This window comes from Danio rerio, chromosome 15, assembly GCF_052040795.2.
Source record: "Danio rerio strain M-AB ecotype USA chromosome 15, GRCz13ab, whole genome shotgun sequence".
Classification (NCBI taxonomy): domain Eukaryota; kingdom Metazoa; phylum Chordata; class Actinopteri; order Cypriniformes; family Danionidae; genus Danio; species Danio rerio.
The window spans coordinates 8,771,283-8,794,426 of record NC_141035.1 but is presented as its reverse complement, the minus strand read 5'-3'; the positions used below and the strand labels follow the sequence as shown (position 1 = coordinate 8,794,426).

At 35.2% G+C, this 23,144-nt stretch overlaps 1 protein-coding gene and 1 long non-coding RNA gene across 11 annotated transcripts in view; both read right to left on the bottom strand.

The window, feature by feature from the left end:
* The window catches only part of cadm2b (cell adhesion molecule 2b), a 462,115-nt gene that overhangs the window by 433,588 nt on the left and 5,383 nt on the right, over window positions 1-23,144 (bottom strand).
* Window positions 3,138-5,051, bottom strand: LOC147833581 (uncharacterized). The gene is made up of 2 exons (XR_015509040.1): window positions 4,912-5,051; window positions 3,138-3,436 (listed from the first exon to the last, which is right to left on the bottom strand). It is a non-coding gene; the product is annotated as an uncharacterized LOC147833581 (long non-coding RNA).

Below are 23,144 nucleotides of genomic sequence, written 5' to 3'. Positions count from 1 at the left end.
CACACTACTTTAGCGAGATAGAAATCACTCACAGACTCAGCAGGTCAAGATAGCGTATTAGTTTTAATCAGTGGATGATTAGTATTAGTTGTAGGCCTATGTCCTTTGTAGCCTAACTTCTAGAAATCTGTAAGTGATTATTATTTTTAGGCTAATTCCAACTGCATTCTGAAAACAAAATGCTAATACAACACAAGTAAGTGGCGACGCAGTGGCGAAGTAGGTAGTGCTGTCGCCTCAGAGCAAGAAGGTCGCTGGTTCAATGCTTGGCTCAGCTGGCGTTTCTGTGTGGAGTTTTCATGTTCTCCCTGCATTTGCGTGGGTTTCCTCCGGGTGCTTCGGTTTCCCCCACAGTCTAAAGACATGCGGTACAGGTGAATTGGGTAGGCTAAATTGTCTGTAGTGTGTGTGTGTGTGTGTGTGAATGTGTGTGTGGATGTTTCCCAGAGATGGGTTGTGGCTGGAAGGTCATCCGATGCGTAAAAATGTGCTTGATAAGTTGGCGGTTCATTCCGCTGTGGTGACCCCTGGTTAATAAAGGGACTAAGCCGACAAGAAAATGAATAAATGAACATAAGTAAGTATTATGGCTAGAGCTAAGCGTGCTTAAATCTAATGTTTACTGGGTCAAAATATGTTTTTATGTAATATAAGCTGTCAAACAGCTTTAGCAAGGTGAATATTTGCAAAGTGTATTCAAAAACTTGATGGTTCATGTTCATTTTAACGTTGTTTTTTTACCAGCAAATTATACATTAACGGAGGTGGGGGTTGGATTTTAGCAGTAGTTTGAGTAACACTCAGTATGCATGCCTCATTGAAGCCAAATATAATTTATTAATAAAAAATATTAAAGTTTTCTGTTTTTTAGGAATCGGCCTAATCACTGGATTCTGACTTATACAATATACACGTACAGTTCCATGTGACCACCAAATGGTAAAAGTTTGCATTTCTACACCAATGAATGAATCATAAAAGATCAAGCTCACTGTATCACTTTGTTTAAATACACACTATGAGTCTTTTGACATTACTTTTAGTCTGTATTTAGATACAAACACCAATTTAAGAAAAAAAGAAGTCTTTTGACTGTCTTTTGTCTGTATTTTGAACAGTTTTGTCACTGAATATTTCCCTGCGACCCCGCTGGGTGCAATCATAAGTTGACAATGGTATGGACCATTATAGACAGATCAAAATCATAATTATATAAATCTAAATTATTATTATTATTTAAAAAACAGAATAAATGGGCGATGCAGTGGCGCAGTAGGTAGTGCTGTCGCCTCACAGCAAGAATGTTGCTGGTTCGAGCCTCGGCAGGGGAGTTGGTGTTTCTGTGTGGAGTTTGCATGTTCTCAATGCATTCACGTGCGTTTCCTCCGGGTGCTCCGGTTCCTCCACAGTCCACAGACATGCGATACAAGTGAATTGGGTAGGCTAAATTCTCCTTAGTGTATGAGTGTGAGTGAGTGTGTATGGATGTTTCCCAGAAATGGGTTGCAGCTGAAAGGGCATCCGCTGCGTAAAAACATATGCTGGATAAGTTGGCGGTTCATTCTGCTGTGGCGACCCCATCAAACAAAATGCTAATACAATGACTTTAGAACCAAGATAAAGACTTAGCAGAACATGCTGAAAGGCTAATATGGCTGGTGCTAATCAACGCTAATGATTATAATGATTATAAGTGAAAAGCTATATCACCCACAGCATTTTTATGAGCCTTACTTTTGTAGCTGACAATGTAAACACATATTATTTACATAGCTGGCTATGCATGTGCATGCTAATTACACTGAATAACAGGCTAGCTTTGGAGGCTAATAGGTTTGAGTGTTGAATGAAGATATGATGTGGCTTCAGTTATGCTGATGTGCCATACAATTCATTTGATAATGAGCATTTGAATTTAGGAAATCCATAGCATTGAAAATAGTAGACCATGGCTAGCTCAAATAAGCTATGATTGCTTGGCAAAACAACATTGTTAATTAGTATTCATACATTTTGCTACCATAGTTTATTCATACCCTACTGAAAAATCCAGCTTAAACCACCCTAGGCTGGTTGGCTGGTTTTAGCTGCTCGACCAAGCTGGTTTTAGAGGGGTTTTGGCCATTGCCAGGCTTGTTTCCAGCCATTTCCAGCCTGGTCTTAGGTGTTCAGGCTGAGAGATGACTAGCTAAAACCATCTTGACCAGTCTAGCCAGGCTGGGAGCCCAGCCAAAACCAGCTATGTCCAGCTTAAACCAGGCTGGTCAAGCTGGCTTTAGCTGGATTTACCTGGTCATTTTCCAGCCTGACCAGCTAAGACCAGGTTTTTAATAACTGAACGACAAAACATTAGCTTAGAATGCTAATTAGTTAGCATGCTAGCTGCTGTATAAATGAAGAAAAGTTTTGGTTTCAATTATGCCATGTTGATGTAATAATATTAATAAAAATGTATTATGATTGTAATAATACTATCAATAAAATATGCTTAATTTTGTAAATGCATCTAAATTAGCATTATAGAAATTCATTCATTCATTTTCTTTTCGGCTAAGTCCCTTTAATAATCAGCAATTGCCACAGCGGAATGAACTGCCAACTTATCCAGCTTATGGTTTATGCAGTGGATGCCCTTCCAGCAGCAACCCATCACTTTGAAACACTCATACACTTTCATTCACACACGTTTACGGACTATTTAGCTTATCCACTTGACCTATAGTGCAAGTTTTGGACTGTGGGGGAAACCGGAGCACCCAGTAGAAACCCACGTGAACACGGGGAGAACATTACAGAAAGTCATAGCAGTTAATTTACATAAGTGGTCAGCACACAGCTAGTTTTCATTCAGACTTACTGAGCATGTGTTCTCAAAGATATATTTATAAATATTTTCTGCCCACATTCTGACGGTCGGTTAATTAAACCAAAAGACAGACATCAGTCTAAAGCTTTACATCAAGGCCACAGATGACGAGATATAACACAGCGATGAACTACTTTCTAATTAAACACCTACTTTACATGCATTTATGCTACAAAGAATAGCATAAACATAACATATGTCACACACATAAAGAAGAATAAAGACCTACTTCAACAAAGTCAGTTAAGGCAATGAGTGGGAGAAACCAAAGTTTGAAACAGCAAGTAGAAACTTTATCAGAAACTTCTGCTTATATCAGTCGTTTTTGCTGTTCATGAGTTTAACTGTAGGCTCATATCTGCCACTCTTGAAACAAACTGCTATTTTTTAGTATCATCTGCCCATCTGTCAGTGGAAGTGCTCCAGGCTCCATCTTTTTACCAGTTACACTTTTCATTTGGTGAAGAAACAGGTCATCACCTTCAAACCTTTGTTTCGTATGCACTAGTATTTGTCCTGACTGCTTTTCTCCCTGGGTCTGGTTCACCTGGTTCATCCATGGAAACATTGCTATAATGACACAGAACAGATTATGTATGTATGTATGCATGTATGCATGTATGTATGTATGTATGTATGTATTTATTTGTTTGTTTATTTATTTATTTATTTATTTATTTATTTATTTATTTATTTATTTATTTATTTATTTATTTATTTATTTATTTATTTATTTATTTATTTATTTATTTTATTATGCATTTATTTATTTATTTATTTTTATTCATGTATTTATTTATTTATTAATTTATTTATTTATTTATTTATTTATTTATTTATTTATTTGTATTCATTTGTTTCACATCAGATTAGGAATGAAATGTCCAGAGATTTACTCAAAAAGCATGTTGAGTTGTATCCAATACAGATGAACATGAATCTTTTGCATGTAATGTTGGTTGTATGCTATTGGCACTAAAAGGGTAATGTTATATATAATCTTCTATAATATAAAAAATCGATAGTTTTAACTTAGCTGAAGAAACCTTGGTATTTTTGCCCGCTTCTATTTCGTCACCTTGGAGTTATAAGGTGTTATAAATTTTTGCAATCCATAGTAAACATTGCATGTAACATTTGTTTTTTAAACAAAAAAAGTATTAACATGTAAGCAACTTATAAAAAAAAAGAGTGTAAATAAGTTGCCATTTAATAAGAATGTGTAAATAACTCAATTTTGACAAAAATGTCAAGTAGAACCTTATAATTATATTGTTAAATAAAACTTTTAGTGCTACAAAATAATAACAGAGTATGAGTTAAGCTAATCTGCTTGATAGTTTACACTGCCACTTGCTAAAACAAAATACATGTTAGGACTGAACGATATATCAGCATCAATATCACAATGTGCAAATCGGCAATAGTCACATCGTAGGATCTGCAATGTTGATTTGGGATATAATTAGTGGTGTCAAACGATTAATTGTGATTAATCACATTCAAGATAAAATACATACATGTGCACTGTGTATGTTTCTGTATATATTAATACATACAGTACACAAACATACTGTACGTGAATTGCAAAAGAAATATGTGTACAGGGCAACACGATAGATATAAACCATCATTATGACCTGCCTAATTACCCTAACTCGCCTAATTAACCAAGCTGAGCCACTGAAGTGCACTTTTAGCTGAATACTATTATCTTGAAAAAACATTAGTAAAAGAAATATTATGTAAAGTATTAGTAAAATAGTATGTACTGTCATCATGGTAAAGGTAAAATAAATCAGTTATTAGAAATGAGTTATTAAAACCATCATGCTTAGAAATGTGTTGAAACACATTCCGTTAAACAGAAATTGGGGAAAGTGAACTTTTATCATCTTGTGGCATTATATTCATATTGCAATAAATATTGCAGATAAACAAAATATTGAAATGTTATTTTTCCCCCAATGTTGTGCAGCCCCACCACATGTATGTTCATTCCATCAACAAATCTTACAGTGTCTGTCACTCAAGCCTTTACCCACCTTGTTTTCGGTATGCAGTCATTGTCCCGAGTGTCGATCCTCCTTTACGAGGTCATGGAGTTGATGCGCTATTATCCCGTCCCATCCGCACACAACCTCAAGCTTCCCTGCCAACCTCCACACCACCTTCAGCTGAAAATCTGTCTACACTCAGCCTCGCTTCCCCCTGCCTCGCTCACCCATGGGAACCTTTTTAAAGATCAAATCGATATCAGGACATAAACATGCATCATCTCAGGTTTGTCCTTTTTTCTACCCTCACTTTGTAAACAGTTGGTTTCACATCTCACTCACATAGTAGTGATGGTTCAAACGATAACTAACAATGATGATATTCATAAACGATGGAAGCACTTTTACCAAACAAATTCCACTATGGGCATTAAAAAAGTCATTTGGTTTTGTCGTAACATATCATGTGATGTTAAAAATGTGTGTGAATGGTAAAAGCAGCCTGAGCGCATTGTAAAGCATCTGAAATATTGTTTTGGTCATTCTAAAACACCTGAAACATTTCAGTATTAGTGATATAATACAATAAGTTCCCTCCAGAATAGTCAAGAGCATCTGTGCTCACATCTCACGCCTTCAAACACCACCATGCGTTCATTGTGTCATGGCATTGTCTTCTATGGCACATGTCATTCATTTATTCATTTGTTCATTTTCATTTCAGCTTAGTCCCTTTATTAATCTTGGTTTGCCATAGCGTAATGAACCGCCAACTTATCCAGCATGTGTTTTACGCAGCGGATGCCCTTCCAGCCGCAACCCATCTCTGGGAAACATCCATTCACACTCATTTACACTCATACACTACGGACAATTTAGCCCACCCAATTCACCTGTACCACATGTCTGGACTGTGGGGGAAACCGGACCACCCGGAGGAAACTGCGTTTGCGTGGGTTTCCTCCGGGTGCTCGGGTTTCCCCTACAGTCCAAAGACATGCGGTACAGGTGAATTTGGTAGGCTAAATTGTCCATAGTGTATGAGTGTGAATGTGTGAGTGGATGTTTCCCAGAGATGGGTTGCGGCTGGAAGGGCATCCGCTGCATAAATACGTGCTGGATAAGTTGGTGGTTCACTCCGCTGTGGTGGCCCCAGATTAATGAAGGGACTAGCCGAAAAGAAAATTAATGAATGAAGTGTGTCTAAGACCAGACAAGAAACACCATGAAATCTCATTGTCCATGCCAAGTCTTTAAAATATGGACATTTATTTTTCCACATTATTTTCAATGAAGATTCTGTGCTCACCTGCTGCTCCTGATGGTGTTTAAATTTAAAAGCTCTTGTTTTACAACTAAATTAATGCTTAAGTCTGTTTAAAGAATTGTATTTTAATTAAGAGAAGTTTATATATAAACTTATTCCAAGAGGATCACGTGCTTGAGGTGGGTTTCGCATCAGCAATCACTTGATACACCAATCAGATGAGTTTGAATACTTATAAATAGCCAGATTTCCTTACCTTATAGCCAAAATACGGGGAGCTCTCGAGGTCTACGTACCTGAGCTCAGACTTCCCTCTCACCCAATGAAATGGGAGAAAGCCTTGGATTTTAGAATCTTCCGAGTCTCTCCCAGGAAAGCATGCCAAACTTGCTCTTACTCATCAATCATCAGCTAATGGTGTAAAACTTGTGAGACGGTGGCTCAGTGGTTAGCACTGTCTCCTCACAGCAAGAAGGTCACTAGTTCCAGTCCTGGCTGGATCAGTTGGAATTTCTGTGTGGAGTTTGCATGTTCTCCTTGTGTTCACGTGGGTTTCCTCTGGGTGCTCCAGTTTCCCCCACAGTCCGAAGACATGCGATATAGGTGAATTGAATAAACTAAATTGGCTGTAGTGTGTGTATATGAATTAATCAGGGTGTATGGATGTTTCCCAGTACTGGGTTGCAGCTGGAAGCGTATTCGCTGTGTAAAACATATGCTGGATAAGTTGGCGAGTCATTCTGCTCTGATGACCCCTGATGAATAAAGGGACTAAGGCAAAAGAGAAATGAATTGAATGAATGAATGACTGGATGCCGTAAAAGAAACCTCACGAAATTTAAAGTAGTCACATTAACGTTGTACTGGAAGTTTATTGGTGGCTGAAATAAACTTGCCATGCATATAGCCCATTGGCCCAATAAATAAACAGCCATGGCCCAAAATGCACACAATCAGTTGAACCACTGTGGCTGTGCTGAGCTAGGCCAGCCTGATCTCACGAGAAAACGTAAATATTTTACGTTTTGCCAGTTTAGTGGCTAATTCGTACGAATTCGTACGAGTTCAGTCGTACGAAATGGTACGATTTTAAAAAGGAGGCGTGGCACCTGACCCCACCCCTAACCCCAACCGTCATTGGGGGATAAGCAAATCGTACTAAATTGTACGAATTAGATCGTACGAATTCATACGAATTAGCCACTAAATGAAAAAGTTACGAATTGCCATGAGATTGTGTTGGCTAAGCAGACATCTCAATGTTTTGAAAACACCACCAAGACAGAATGCTTCAACATACTAATGGCTCGACACTGCTTTAATTAAAAAAGAATTGAACACAAAATCCTCTTTAATCACCTTGGTTCATATCTGCTACTTCTCACTTTGTTTCTGTTATGAAGCCTGTTACATCCACCAAGCAGATGTACTGCCATAGGCCCCCTCCTTCTCTGATTAGATTAAATAGTCTCCTCAAATGAATTAGGGACAGAAATCAATTATTGCGCGTCTCCACGCCTGTATCACAGCAATACCCACTTATTAAATAGCCCTCGCTTTTGCCTGTTTAATCTTTGATTACGCTTTCAATTTGAGTTGCTGTTATCTCCATCTGCCACCATTATGTTGCCTCACCGGCGTCATTGAGATGTAGTGCCACACGCTTTTGATTACTCTCATCGTGTATCTTCCCTTTGATTGCTGTTTTGACGAAATAGATACTATCTCTTTATAGTCTTTCACTACAAGTGTTGGAATCAGCTCTCTGCCTGAGTGACAGGCTGGATGTTTTCTCTCCCGTTTTGAGGATGAGCGTCTGAAAATGAAATGTTGTAAATAATGTTTGTCACACATTATTTATTTTGGGTAAATAATTAGGCTGCAATAAGTGTGCTCCCTCTTTTTTTGTAACTAATTACACGCTGTAGACGCAAGCTCTAATCAAAAGATCGCAAACCGCAAACAAAGTAAATGAAAACAGTTCACAATTATTAATATATAAAGCCTTACTGGAATTTATCATGCAAACAGTCAAGAACCAATTTATTTTCTGGTCTTGAAATATTGTGCATGGATGAATGTTATTAGTAACAATCTTTTACAGTAATGCAATATATTTTTTCTCAACCAAAACAAAAAAATAGAGGTCAGAGTGATATACAATTGAAATGCAAAAAAGTTGTGGTTGAGTGAAAGTGCAAATACCTCAAGAGAATAATTCGTTATATAATCATGCCCATTCCAATTTTAAATTGTAAAAACATTTAGATGTGAAAAACATAACCTCAATGCACTTACATATGGACAAAATAGTATCACGTTATGGAATTTTCTGAATTTGTATGAAGTTTTTAGTTCTAGTTTTAACTTTAACTGCATGTATGTATATATATATATATATATATATATATATATATATATATATATATATATATATATATATATATATACACACATACATACATACATATATACATACATATATATATATATATACATACAGTTCAAGTTAAAATTATTAGCCATATTAAAACTATTATGTTTACAAATGTGTTGAAAATATATTCTCTCTGTTAAACAGAAATTGGTGAAAAAAAAAAAAAAAAAAATATATATATATATATATATATATATATATATATATATATATATATATATATATATATATATATATATATATATATATATATTGCCTTAGTGCCCAGTGATGATATACAGCCATATAACGCTTCTACTAGTGTGATATTGCGTTTATACAGTTCAATGCCATAATCGTGTATATATATAAGAAAATCAAACTTTGAGCATCTCAAAAACTACCCTCTTTCGCCATTCATTTACATCTGCAGCTGACATCAGAAACCATTGCTTTAAGCCTGCTTTATACTTTTGCTTAAAATGACCCACGGCATATGCAACTCATGTAGCCGTGCATTTAAACTTCACTTCTAATCACTTCTAATGATTCTCTAGCGCAGGGTTCTCAAACTGCACTCACGGCCCGCCCTCCTCCTCCCTCCAGCCTTCAACTAGATTCGGAATATTTTAATTATAAATATTTATTTTAGGCACCATCCTTATGAATAAACTGCAGAGATGCAATTATATTGACTACATTCTCACATAAAAAAAGCCCCAAAAGTACATTATATTGTCCAACAGCAGTAATATTTGTCAAATTGTCGTAAGTTTATTGATCTGCTATCACTCTATGTACAGTAGGTGGAGTAATACAGAAGCCAATTAGCTTCGAGAATCAGGCAAAACTGTATGTATATATATATATATATATATATATATATATATATATATATATATATATATATATATATATATATATATATATATATTAAGGATGTAACAAAATGCGTATTTGAATTGAACCGTTCAGTATGATACTTTCGTTTTTTTACGCATTACAAAACGATTCAATTCAGACTAACATCTAAAAAGATAAAAGGGAATAAGTACAGAATATAATGTTTTCAGTGCAACAACGCTCAACATGGCATCCCAAATGACGTGGCAGACAACATGCTGCCTTCCCCGCTGTCATGTTAAAGAGTAGACCATCGCTTTATTAAAGCATGCACTCATTAGCAATCTTGCTAGCTTTTGTGTCAGCCTCGCTGCTCGTACTGGCTCTGCCCCCATTGCCCCAGCAACCCTGGACCCCCGACACAAAAGAGCCAACCTCCAAACACTACTCCAGGCACGCGCTACACTAGCTCGCAAAATGCAAACGTTAATGTAATCCCAGACATCCCAAGTCTCCCGGAAGCTGCGGGACTCCTGGACTCCTGGATGCCCGCAAACGAATGATAATCTTCTCGAAATCGTGCATCCCCCCCCCCCCCCCCCCCCCCCTCAACCTTTTGTTTGTTTAACTGCTACAATATTATATATATATATATATTTTTTTTTTATAAGCAGCTTTTTGGTTTTGAATATATAGAAGGATTTGTTTTATTTGCTGCTAAACAGAAACACCAGAAGTATAGCTCTATCACTGTTTAAAGTAAAAATAAAAATAAAAAAAACAGGATCATACTTTTATGATGTTATTTTTAAAACATCAAAAAATTAAATCAGAGAAATCCTCTGGCTTTTTTTCCTTTTTTTGCTGTATTGAAAACGTACCGAACTGTGACACCACTGTAGAACCAAACTGTAATTTTTGTGAACTGTTACACCCCAAATATATATATATATATATATATATATATATATATATATATATATATATATATATATATATATATATATATATATATATATATATGTCAGATATTATGCCTTGATATTGACATTTTCCCCAATAGTAATACAGATACTTGACATAAAACAGATACTATACTTAAGTCCAGTTAATACAATCAAGTAGGTGTGTTAACACTTATTTATTACTGTGTTTCATGTGTTAAGAGTTGTTTCTCTGCAAGATGTTAATTCAACATTTCAGCAATTTCCCTTTTCAAAACAACATGAAGGCAGCATTTACGGCATTTAACATCTCCATCAACCTAAAAATAATGTGTTTCCACCTGTCTGTCAATCAAATCTCATACAGCGGAGAAAGAAGATCATTTTAAATGCATTAGAACTCCAAAAAACTTGACGCTCATAGTACTTGCATCAGTTCATTCCAGGAAAAAAAGTAATCAAAATAGTTTTGTTGCAGAGACATTAGTCCCGCTCTGCTGCACAATAGCAAGTGAATGGCTGATTTATAACTGGTCAGACAGGTAAAAAAGCACACAGATGGCTGTTCCTTGTTCGCGGCGAGGCCACAGAAAGAAAAAGGAGAGCGGCTCGATGTTGCAGAGTAAATGAGATTCATTGTGTGCTTCTCATCCGCAGGCAGTGCGAGGACATTCTTCTAAGAGTAGAGAGGGTGAGGGGGACTCTGTTTAAAGGTCAGACAGCAGATGAGATGAAGACTCTGCTTCATTCTCAGCCAAATATTACATTCAGCACAGGAGCCAAAAGACCCCAAACAACCCCGGAGTGCAGCTGCTTGAGTACAGCGGTCCAGCACATGGGGTCCATTTCCTGAACAGTGGTGTAACCCACTGCTTAACTAGCACCGCATGATGGATTGCTGGAGAAAGTAGCTAGCTAGCAATGATTGTTTCCTGAAAACTGTGTCGCACATCTGTTGTTTGAACCATGTTTGGGAAGAAATGTAGTCAAGCAGGTGGTGGAGTGATAACCTCAGCTAATTAAACAGTTTGAGATCAAAAAATGTCAGGTTATTGTTGTAAATATTGAACATACCTTCTAGGATTCCATTGTAATTTTTGTTCTTGGTTGTTTAGCTTTATTATGCAGGTTTCCTAACATTAAATCACGTCTTGTTTAGCCGTGAAATTGGAACACACACACACACACACGCTCGCACGCACGCACTCACACACACACACACACAAACACACGCACACACACACACACACACACACACACACACACACACACACACACACACACACACACACACACACACACACACACACAAACACACACACATATAAATACTCTTAAAAAACTGTGCTTTTAAATCAACACTATGCAAGTTTCACTCAGAGCTCCTCCTTGTGGTTGAAAAGCACATTCGCTCATTATCAGTGTTGTAAAATAATTGTTGTGGTGCTTAGTTACAACAAATGCATCAAGACTTTCTTGAGGTGGTGGTCTTGGTACTCTTTCAAACCACGTGGCAACCCATAGCCGAGGCTCCAACCAATGCCCTTCTATGTTTGAGGCAACAGCGCTACCCACTGAACCACCAAGCCACCCTAAATCTAAATACAAACAGCTACAATAAATCATCTGTTGTTTTTGGTTCGAACCAAAATAACCAAACCAAACGTGTAAAAGCACCCATAAAGGTTTAATTTCACCCAAAAATAAAATCTTATCATTTACTCACCCCTTACTTGTTTAATATCCATATCCAGTTTCCTTTTTCTGTTGAGAAAATGCTAGTTGATGGTACAAATTGTTTGTTGTATTTTCCCCCACTATGGAAGTTGATGGGTACTATCAACCACCTTTCTTCAAAATCTTCCTTTGTGTACAACTGAGGCTTCAAACTCCAATCATGGGTTAAAACCACATGATGAAGAGTAAATCAGGTAATCATTTTTTGGGGGGTGGGACGAACTATCCCTTTAAAGTCCCCATGAACCAGAAGCTGTGACCATTATTATTATTATTTTTTTTTCATATTGTGATGCAGCTCCTAGAGAAGTGGAATACTAAATAAGAAAGCAGTGGGTGTAGCTAGTTTTATCTACTGTGAGCTGAATAGATGTAGGAAAGTAGGCATTTAAATCAGAAAGATGGGGAAAATGGTTTGGGGAGAGTTTTTAAATCTAACAGTCACTGCTCACCATTTCTGTTTGTTGTCAAAACTGACAGCTGGACCAGTGTGATTATGTTAGCCAAAACTATTTGCTAAGATATGCAAAATCTGACAATTTAACTGTAAAAATAAACAGTCAGTGCATTTTCAGATTTCAATTAAAGATTGGATAGGCAAACAAGTTTTTTTTTTCTAAATGACATGCACAGATTGATTATTTACCACATAATGTGAGGTAACACAATCATATGGTTAGTTTTTGATTTCTTAGAGACTTTGAAAAAATGAAGAAAAAAAAACTAATGAAATTATAGCTGAAATGGTTAAAAAAGGAACAAGCTCAAAACACTTAAGACCTCGTTTACACCTTAACTTAAAGGTCCCAAATATTACTTAAATACCTTTGATAAATTAGAAAAGAAACACCTCAGAGTTAATTAGCAACAAGTTGTCATGACAGTTCAGACTGTCTGGCTACGAAAATGACAATGTCAATAAGAGGACGGCGGAGTCTGCTGATCACTTTTGTTGTGGCACAAACAGAAACGCAGAGGTGACAATCAGGTAATTTTAGCGTGTGGAGCTCTCGGTAAACAACCAATTAAGTCCTCTGCGTTTTGGTAGCACGTCCTGTTTTCATGCTGTGATTCTGTTAGTCGCAGCAGCTTTAATGTTACTTCCTTTTTAAAGAAACCTCTCCTATTAGCTGATACATATGAGATGCCACTTAATAAATCAAACAGTGGAGTGAATAAAAGGAGTCAGAGGCATTTGTAGCGAGCGGAGGAGTTAGCAATATCGAGCCTCTTTCAGAAAACTTTCCCTTTTATCTTCACTTAGCGATAAAGAATAGAGAATGCGAGTCGTATTAAGTGTCCAAAAATTCAAACGTAATCTTTATCTCCTGCTTCTGTCTCTTCTGTGGCCACTGGGTCGCCAACAGAAGCTAATTAGCATGTCTGTTTGCCCAAAGGTAGGTGATCTTATTAATTGTGCGTGTCACAGAAGCATTTATCAGTGGAGTTATTATGGGCTTCTCAAGCGAAGAATATCTGTCCTTTCATTACTGAAGTCTTTCATAGGTGCCGTGCTTTAATTGCACTTGCGTCTGAATCTGCTCGGAGCTAACCTCATTACGGCCTACAGGAACAAACATGCCATTACGACATCTGTCATGTCGAGCTTTAATGGGCGCAGTTACGACGAGACCGACCGAATTACTCTACAATCTAGATTAATCAGCAACATTGAGGCAGTAAGCATGAACTCGGGCCGAATCTGCATCCGACACATTTGTAGCCGGACATGTGCAATTACATCAACGTAATGGAGTAATTCACCTGCCCTGAAGGCTATGAGACGATTCTCTGGGCAATGGTGGAAGTCGGTTTAATCATTTTTCTTTTCTTTCTTTTTTTTCTTTTACTAAAAACAGCATCTCTTTATTGCAGGGAAAGGACAGGTTCAATACAGAGTTAATGAAAGAGCTCAAACATTCAGGAACGAAGCTGGAAGCAAAGATTTGTGCGCTGACGAATGTGGGATTGCTGTACTACACTTAATTATTACAAAGAATGTGTGTGAAAATTTATTTTAAAAAGTCTACCTTTCCCAAGTCTTCTGATGGCAAACTATTATCCATGGGTTTTGATTACAGCAGTGGATGTATATGATTTTTCCAATAGCTCTGGAGCATTATGAATTTTCTCACTGGTATTAAGATTAATTTAAAACTAAAGCAAAAACTACATGGAAGTTCTGAAAATAAGAAATTGAAATATATATATATATATATATATATATATATATATATATATATATATATATATATATATATATATATATATACACACACACACACACACACACACACACACACACACACACACACACAGACACTCACACACACACACACACACACACACACACACACACACACACATATATATATATATATATGAAACATATATACACATAAATATAAGAAAACACTTTATTTATCAGCAATTTTACTTTTATCTTTATTATTGTTTCCAATAACTCTGAAGCATTATGAAGTCAAAGTCAAAATATGTCTTGCTTATACTAGCATTTAATAAAAAGCAAAAAATTACAATAAAATTATACAAAATAAAAAACTAAATAAATATAACTTTTTAAAACTTTTTTTCAGCAAATTGTACTCATGTATTTATTTATTTATTTATTTATTTATTTATTTATGCTTAATTACGCAAAAAAAACATTAGAACATAAAAAATATAAACATAACATACCCTGTTTTTCAGCAAGTTTCTTTTTTATTTATTAATTTATGTTTATTTTGTATTGTTGTCAATAACTCTGGAGTATTATGAAGTCCAGAAGTCACAATATATTGACTTATATTAAGATTAAATTTAAAAGTGTAGCAAAATGTAAATTAAAATGTTGAAAATTAGAAAACATACATATATTGTTACATTATGTATATAATTATAAAAACTGTTTATCATTTTTATTATTATTATTATTATTATTATTTATATTGTTGTTTCTAATAACTCCCGAGCATTATGGAGTCCAAACATCAAAATAGTTCTTACTTATATTAAGATCGAATTTAAAGTTAAACCTAAAGAAAAAATTTAATTAAAATGCATATAATTATAAAACACTTTTTTAGCAAGTTAGTAATTGGAAACAACAATAAAAATAAATAAATGCAAACTTCTTTATGCTCAACTTTAAATTTGATCTTTATATAAGCAAGAACTATTTTGACGTTTGGACTCCATAATGCTTTTTATTGTTGTTTCCATTAACTCCAGAGCAGTAGGGATGGATCCCACATGTTTTTTGAATTGAGAAGCACCTTTTTGAATGATGTTCACAGCCGTTTTGTGCGCTGCTTATGCGCCCTATGTGCCTCATAGCCTAATTGCCTGCTGTACCTCACGGTTTTGCCGTTGCATGCTGTGTGCTCGCAGTTGAAAAAAAAATGTCAACTCTAGGTGGAAAAAGTGCGTTACGTCAGTCGTGTCTTTTTCATTCTTCAATCAAATAAAAGCAAAGGCGAGGTTTTCGTTTGGGTGACAGAAGCGTTTGTGTTGTCAAAACGACTATGGAGACTTTTGAAGATAGAAGAGAGACTTGTGGTTACTGTTTTCAATTATCCGGAGCTGTCTGACATCACAAATCTTAAATTTCATTCCTTCATACATTCATTTTCTTTTCAGCTCAGTCCCTTTATTAATCTGGGATCGCCATATAGGTGGAATAAACCACCAACTTATCCAGCATGTTTTTACGCTGCTGTTGCCCTTCCAGTCGCAACCCATCTCTGCGAAACATCCACACACACTCATACACTACGGACAATTTAGCCTACCCAATTCACCTGTACTGCATGTCTTTGGACTGTGGGGGAAACCGGAGCACCCGGAGGAAACCCATGCGAACGCAGGGAGAACATGCAAACACCACACAGAAATGCTAACTAACCCAGCCAAGGCTCGAACCAGCGACCTTCTTGCTATGAGGCGACAGCACAACCTACTGCCACACTGTGTCGTCTCTTTTGAATTTCACATATCACATAATATTCACACTGTTATTACATATTAAAATGATACCAATATCAACAGCAACACTTGCGTACAATACTGATTCAGCTGATTCAGTCATTGTCTAGCGACATAAAAAGTGTTCTCGCGCCTCCCCTTTTTGGAAAGTAAAAGCACGTTTAGTGTGATCCGCCCTTTATGGAGTCCAATTTTATATTAACATTAAATTAAATCAATTGTATTAACAATCAATTAAAAGTAAAGTAAAATCTATATTAAAAATATCTAAATTAGGAATTAGAATACATATAATTATAAAACACTTGTTTTTCAGCATTTTTTATTAATGTTTCCAATAACTCCCGAGCATTATGGAGTCCAAAAGTCAAAAGACTTCTTAATTATATTAAGATAAAATTTAAAGTAAAGCAAAAACTACATTAAATTAGATATAAAAATTCACATAATTATAAAACACTTTGTTTATCAGGATTTTTTTTTCCAATAACTCTGGAAAGTTATGAAGTCTGAAATTCTAAATATAAATTCAAAAAGTAATTGTTTCTAAAATGCACAATGATTTTACCTACTAAAATATTCTGCTTCAATCCATGTTTGTTGAATTATATATATAAATATACAAGCATGGGTGTTGATCAATAGTTTTGAGACTTTATGATATTAATACTATTTCAGTTATTTATGACAGTTACTAATAAAAACGATGTAAATTAACTTAAAATCCATTTTAAAACAATACAATGCTATATGCTTTTCAGTGAGGTTCATTAATATCCTTATGATTTTTAAAAATATCTTTTAAAACGCATCAACAGGAACTTTAATAATGCATCTAAAAATATGCCAATAAACACCAAAGTGTCTCATCTTTGTTAAAGCTGTCATCCAGTTCCTTCTCTGCTGTTATTCTGTGTCATTATCTCTCTCTCTCTCTCTCTCTCTCTCTCTCTCTCTCTCTCTCTCTCTCTCTCTCTCTCTCTCTCTCTCTTATAGCGTTTCTGTGACTCATCTGTACAGATGTAGATCTGTCAGGCAGCACAAAGCAGAAAGGCTTGGCTTCTCTCTGCTCTCCTTTACTGGATTACTGATACGCAGCGCTACACTGCAGAGCTTACAGCCCATTCTGCTAGGATAAGCTAACCCTGCATTCCATCTAAACACTACTACTAAGGCACACTTTACCATTATTATACAATTTTGCAATGTGAGATTTTTTAGATGAAACACTCTAACTTTTCATCTAATTTTAACATTGTTATTTTATTAAAATGACAAACCGCTGAAGAGTATGTCAGTCAAAATGATAGTACACATTATAAACAGCATATTATACTGAAATGCATATGGTGATGGTTTTAGTAGTTATAACTGTACATTCAATGATCATCGACACACCTTTACCTCTCCATGTGCACCAGACACTTTCTTATAAACATGTTTCTTGAAGTCATTGTGCAATTCTGAGTGTGCTTCATGCTGGTTAGTGGGCATGACAAACTACTTGTAGGAGAAACACACTTTCCATTACTGTGTTCATGTATATTACAGTTGAAGTCAGAATTATTAGTTCCCCTGAATTATTAGCCCCCTTGAATTATTAGCCCCCTGAATTATTAGTCCCACTGTTTATTTTTTTTCTAATTTCCATTTAACAGAGAGATTTTTTTTCACCTCATTTGTAAACATAATAGTTTTAATGACTCATCTCTAATAACTGATAAATAACAGTAAATAATATTTTAACAGATAGATTTCAAGACACTTCTATACAGCTTAAAGTGACATTTAAAGGCTTAACTAGGTTAATTAGGTTAACTAGGCAGGTTAGGGTAATTAGGCAAGTTATTGTATAACAATGGTTTGTTCTGTAGACCATCAGAAAAAAATAGCTTAAAGGGGCTAACAATGTTGACTCTGAAAAGGTGTTTAAAAAATGTAAAACTACTTTTATTCAAGTCTAAATAAAACAAATAAGACTTTCTCCAGAAGAAAAAAAAATATTATCAGACATTTAGTCAAAATGTCCTGAATGTGTTAAACATCATTTGGGAAATATTTAAAAAAAAAAAAAGAGGGAGCTTATAAATCTGACTTCAACTGTAAATGTAGGTGTTTTGTGTGTTTGTATGTACATATTTAGATCCGTGGTCACCAACCTTTTTATCACCACGGACCAATGCACCGATTATCAATGCAGCCAGGGGGGGGGCGGGGGGGATGTTCTACGTAGATTGCTAGGCCATCAATATTTTCTCAGAGGATGACAAGCTGACAAAACACTACTGTACCTCTGATACAAGTTTTATTTATGGAGAAAAGTAAAAGCACTGCAGTGTTTGGGTGTTCTGTATTTGTATGGAATATACACATTTTGACAGACTATATAATTCAGACAGTATATAAAGCTGCTCGGTCAGTTTTAACTGGATGTGCCTGGAAGTAACAAACTTGCACGCAGAAGAGATGCGATATGGAAACGGTCCTTAAAACCACCGTCATTTGCAGTCTCCAGCAGTTGATCTTCTGCACAGACATGCTGGATTCACCTGGTTTGTTGACAAATGAATAGCGGATTCATTCTTTGGCAGTTTTTGGGTGCTTCACTAGGCCCTGCACAAAGAAACTTTTCAAAGGTGTTTGTTTGAACCATAGTCACAGAGACTTAATTTATTTATTTATTTATTTTTGTTTGTTTCCTCTTGAATGGCTAATTGCACCATTACAACCTTAAATTATTTAACACCACTGAGAAATTAGGTTGCTTATATCATATATTACAATATTATTTTAAAAAATAATAAGCGGTTTTGTTATTGAATGCAGTTTTAATTGAATTTATTCCTATGATTCAAAGCATTATTACTCCAATCTTTAGTGTCACATGATCCTTCACAAATAATCATAATATGATCAGTTCTATTATGATCCATTATTATTGATACAAACTAATACAATCAATAATAATGATGTTTACAATTAACAATGATGGAAAATGTTTGTGATAACTGTGATATTTTGTACTTAAGATTATTTAGGGTTCCCACTCATTTCATGGAGACCAAATTCAAGGACTTTCAAGGACTGTTTTTAATCTCACTTTATTATTATTATTATTATTATTTTTATTATTATTATTATTATTGTTATTATTGTTATTATTATTATTATTATTTATTATTATTATTATTATTATTATTATTTACTACTGCAAGTATTTAAATGTGGTTTCTGAAATATTGATAAAATGTGCATTATTTGTCATAGTTGTTGTATAAGATTTAAATTAAACTTTTTTTTAAATTAAGAATTGCGTTCAGTTTTTGAAAGCAGCAGCACAGTACAATTGTTGATACAACAACTTTAAAGCAGGTCGCACACCAGAAGCGCCGCTCGGCGGCGCTCCGCGCAGCGCCACGCAGCGCCACGCAGCGCCATGTATTTTAGAATTCTAAACATAGGTTTCTATCAGGATACACACACCGGCGCCGCAAGTCGGCGGCTGTCGGCGGCGCCCGGCGACGGCTCAGGACGCAGTTCATTTTTCAGCCGCGCCACAGAGCGCCATCTGATTAGTTTCATGTTAAATATCATTCGAATGTGCGCGTCTGGAGTGTGATACCTTAAACTGTCATGTACGCGCCGTGTCGCGGCGCCGAGCGGCGCTTCTGGTGTGCGACCTGCTTGAATCCAAGCACTTTCAAGGACTTATATTTGTTTTTAAGTACTTTTCAGGCCTTGAATTCATATGATATTCCAACACAATCTCACGGCAATTCGTAACTTTTTCATTTAGTGGCTAATTTGTATGAATTTGTACGATCTAATTCGTACAATTTAGTACGATTTGCTTATCCCCCAATGACGGTTGGGGTTAGGGGTGGGGTCAGGTTCCACACCTCCTTTTTAAAATCGTACCATTTCGTACGACTGAACTCGAATTCGTACGAATTAGCCACTAAACTGGCAAAACGTAAAATACTTACGTTTTCTCGTGAGATCAGGCTGGATATTCATATGTTCTGATATTTAAGTACTTTCAAAAGGTGTGGGAGCCCTGATTTTTACATTATAAATACATTAGTAAATATGCAAAACAACAACAAAAACTATACTTTCATTGTGATAAATAAAATTAAAAATGTGTTTTGCAAGACACACAGTAAGAACAGGTTTTCAAAAACATTTGTAAAATATAACAATATACACTTAAAAGCACTTAAAAACATCCATGGACATCAAAATTAAAAAAAAAATTGATCTAAAAGTGACATATGGTACAATCTAGTATGAAAGGTCAACATTTCTACAATGGCCATTTTAGTAGGCCTCGTTGCTGAATTCTAATGGTTCTGGTGTAAAGCACAAAATGATCTCACCGTCACACCTCCCGTCAAAACACTGTTACACTGCTACTTTAAACGCTCAGCTGACTCTGGATCTATCCGCACGTTTAACTGGGGCCCCGCGGCAATGGAGACGCGAGATTCAAGGGGTCTTTTTTTTTAGTCCCTCAGGTCCAATTTGTATCTCACACTTACAGAAAGCCAACTACAAATGTCTTTTTTTGTGTGTGTGTGAATTGTTAAGTGGGGAAGAAGCCGGTGTAATGGGAATATGACTGTGAAGCCCTGACCTAAATGTCTGGTCACACATGTAATTGGAGACCTTGAGTTTTATATCGCTATTAAGGCGACATGTGGCGATGGTTTGATCTGTCGTGAGTGAAGTATAAAGAGACAACAAATATCAAGTGCACTTCAGTGCTGAAGATGAAATGTTAGAGGAAGGGGATTGACTTTGGAGAAACCGATGAGCAGGAATGAGTTGTCAAAAGCACCAAAAATTAGGTACAAAAATAAGTTTAAAAGGGAGAAAATCAGAGTTAATAGAATAAAAGTTCGAAATTATGACTTCAAATTTATAAATTATGAAAATTCTTAAAATAGAAAGTGTAAATGAATAAGTAGAAATTTTAAAAACAATTTATATTAGAGTCCAAATATCATTCATATGCTAAATCTTATGTAGATAACGTAATAATTATGAAATACTCCAAAATTATGCAATAAATAACAAACTTACATTAAAGTTATGACTGTCATAATCATGACTATTTGAATTTGCCTTTTTATTAATAATGTGTGATAATTTTTACTTTCTCATATTTATATACTGTGGGAAAAATTAGTATTCACCATTTTTCTCAAAAAACATATTTCTAAAAGTGCCGTTTGGTACAAATTTTCACCAAACGTTGCTAACAACCAAAAAAAAAATACATATATGAAAAGAAAAAAAATCCAATGAGTTTACAAGTTATGTATAATAAAATGAAATTTTATTATCACAGGGAAAAAAGCATTAAACACATGAAGAAAGTGAAGTGTAAAATGGCAGTGAAAGCCCTGACAGCAGCTGAAATCTCCCAGTAGCTCTTCAACAACCCTCTGCCCTTCTTCAGTATAAATAATTATCAGCTGCTTCAGTCTAACATCTAAACTAGCAGGATGATAAAGATGAAACCAGGGTGGACATTTCAGCAAGACAATGATACAAAACACAGCCGAGGAAACTCTCGATTGCTTGTCTTGACATATTTGAAAAAATTATTTAGATGAAAAGCAGATTTTTTGCAAAAAATTATATTGTTCTGCTTCTCTGAAATAAATAAATAGAACGGTTGAATTTTAGTACAGTATTTAAGGCAAGTATATTATAAACTATTGTATTTAAATCACCCAAAAATTAAAGCTAATGTGTTACTTAAATTTTTTTTAGCAGAAAATTTGTTACTTTGTAACTAATTGAACTTAACACTGAACACAAAACATCGATATATATGCTATCAACAGTAGTTTAATGAGATGATTTCTCCTACTAACCAATCCCTCTCCCTGTTTTACACAGCAAGACAGCAGCCATAAAAAACCCATCATAGAACAGTGACTCAGTCTTGATCCAACACTGCATGGATGTGACCCTTCAGACAGTTTATCTATCACTTCTTATCAAGTTGTCTAAGGAAATCTTTCCATCAAATTTATAAATCAGCTGAGTGGGTACAGCACCATGCAAAAAAAAAATTTCATCTAAGCATATTCACTGTGAGGCTGAGCTAAAGCGCAGTCATTGGTTCACTTTTGAAGAAGGGATAAGAATCAAGCGGGTGAGGAGAAAAAGAAAAAAAAAACTGACAGCTTATGGCAGGGATTCTTGGGATATGAATTATTAAAATACATTTCAGAGTTAGCATTTAGAATGTGACACATTAAACTGGAAAGGATCTGGTATTTAATGCCATGAATCAAGCAAGCAGCAAATTGACTGTATATACTATACATAAGAGCTTAAATGTCTTAAATAAAACGCGAGAAATTATTTAAAACTGTAATGCTGTTGATGCTGAACATTTTGTCTGTACTAAAAGAAAATTACACATATTTCTTTCTGTCAACTTATTTTTATAAAAAAGAACCTAAATATATGAGCTTGTGAACAGCTTTCTGTATAAAATACGTAAAGGATTAAAAACAGAGCCATTTATTCCTTCATCACACACTAATGAAGATCTGATGCAAGAAAATATGTTTCTGACGGCTATAATGATCTATAATAAGCAATTAACGCTTAATGCAACTGTTACTTCTATGCATATTTATATTATATTTGCCTGCATATTGGCATTTATTGGTCATGAGTGAGTGTGATGGAGTTGTTGGTTTTATAGTGTAATTATACAATAGGTATAGTATAATTTCAGGGTGGATTGTTATTTCTTTCAGAAATCTAATACATGCATTTACTTGTATTCATTATGTACTGATTATTTGTTTTGTATGTATATATATTTTAGTAAGACTATTTTACCATTAGAACAGCCACTGCAGATGCAAAATAGCCCTATGGCTATTTTTGGCATTGTAGATTTCTGTATTATTAATGTGTATTGTCCCTGTCAAATAAACCTGAAAATAAATAAATAATAAATAAATAATAAATAAATAAATAAATAAATAAATAAATACATTAATACATACATACATACATACATACATACATACATACATACATACATACACTTAAG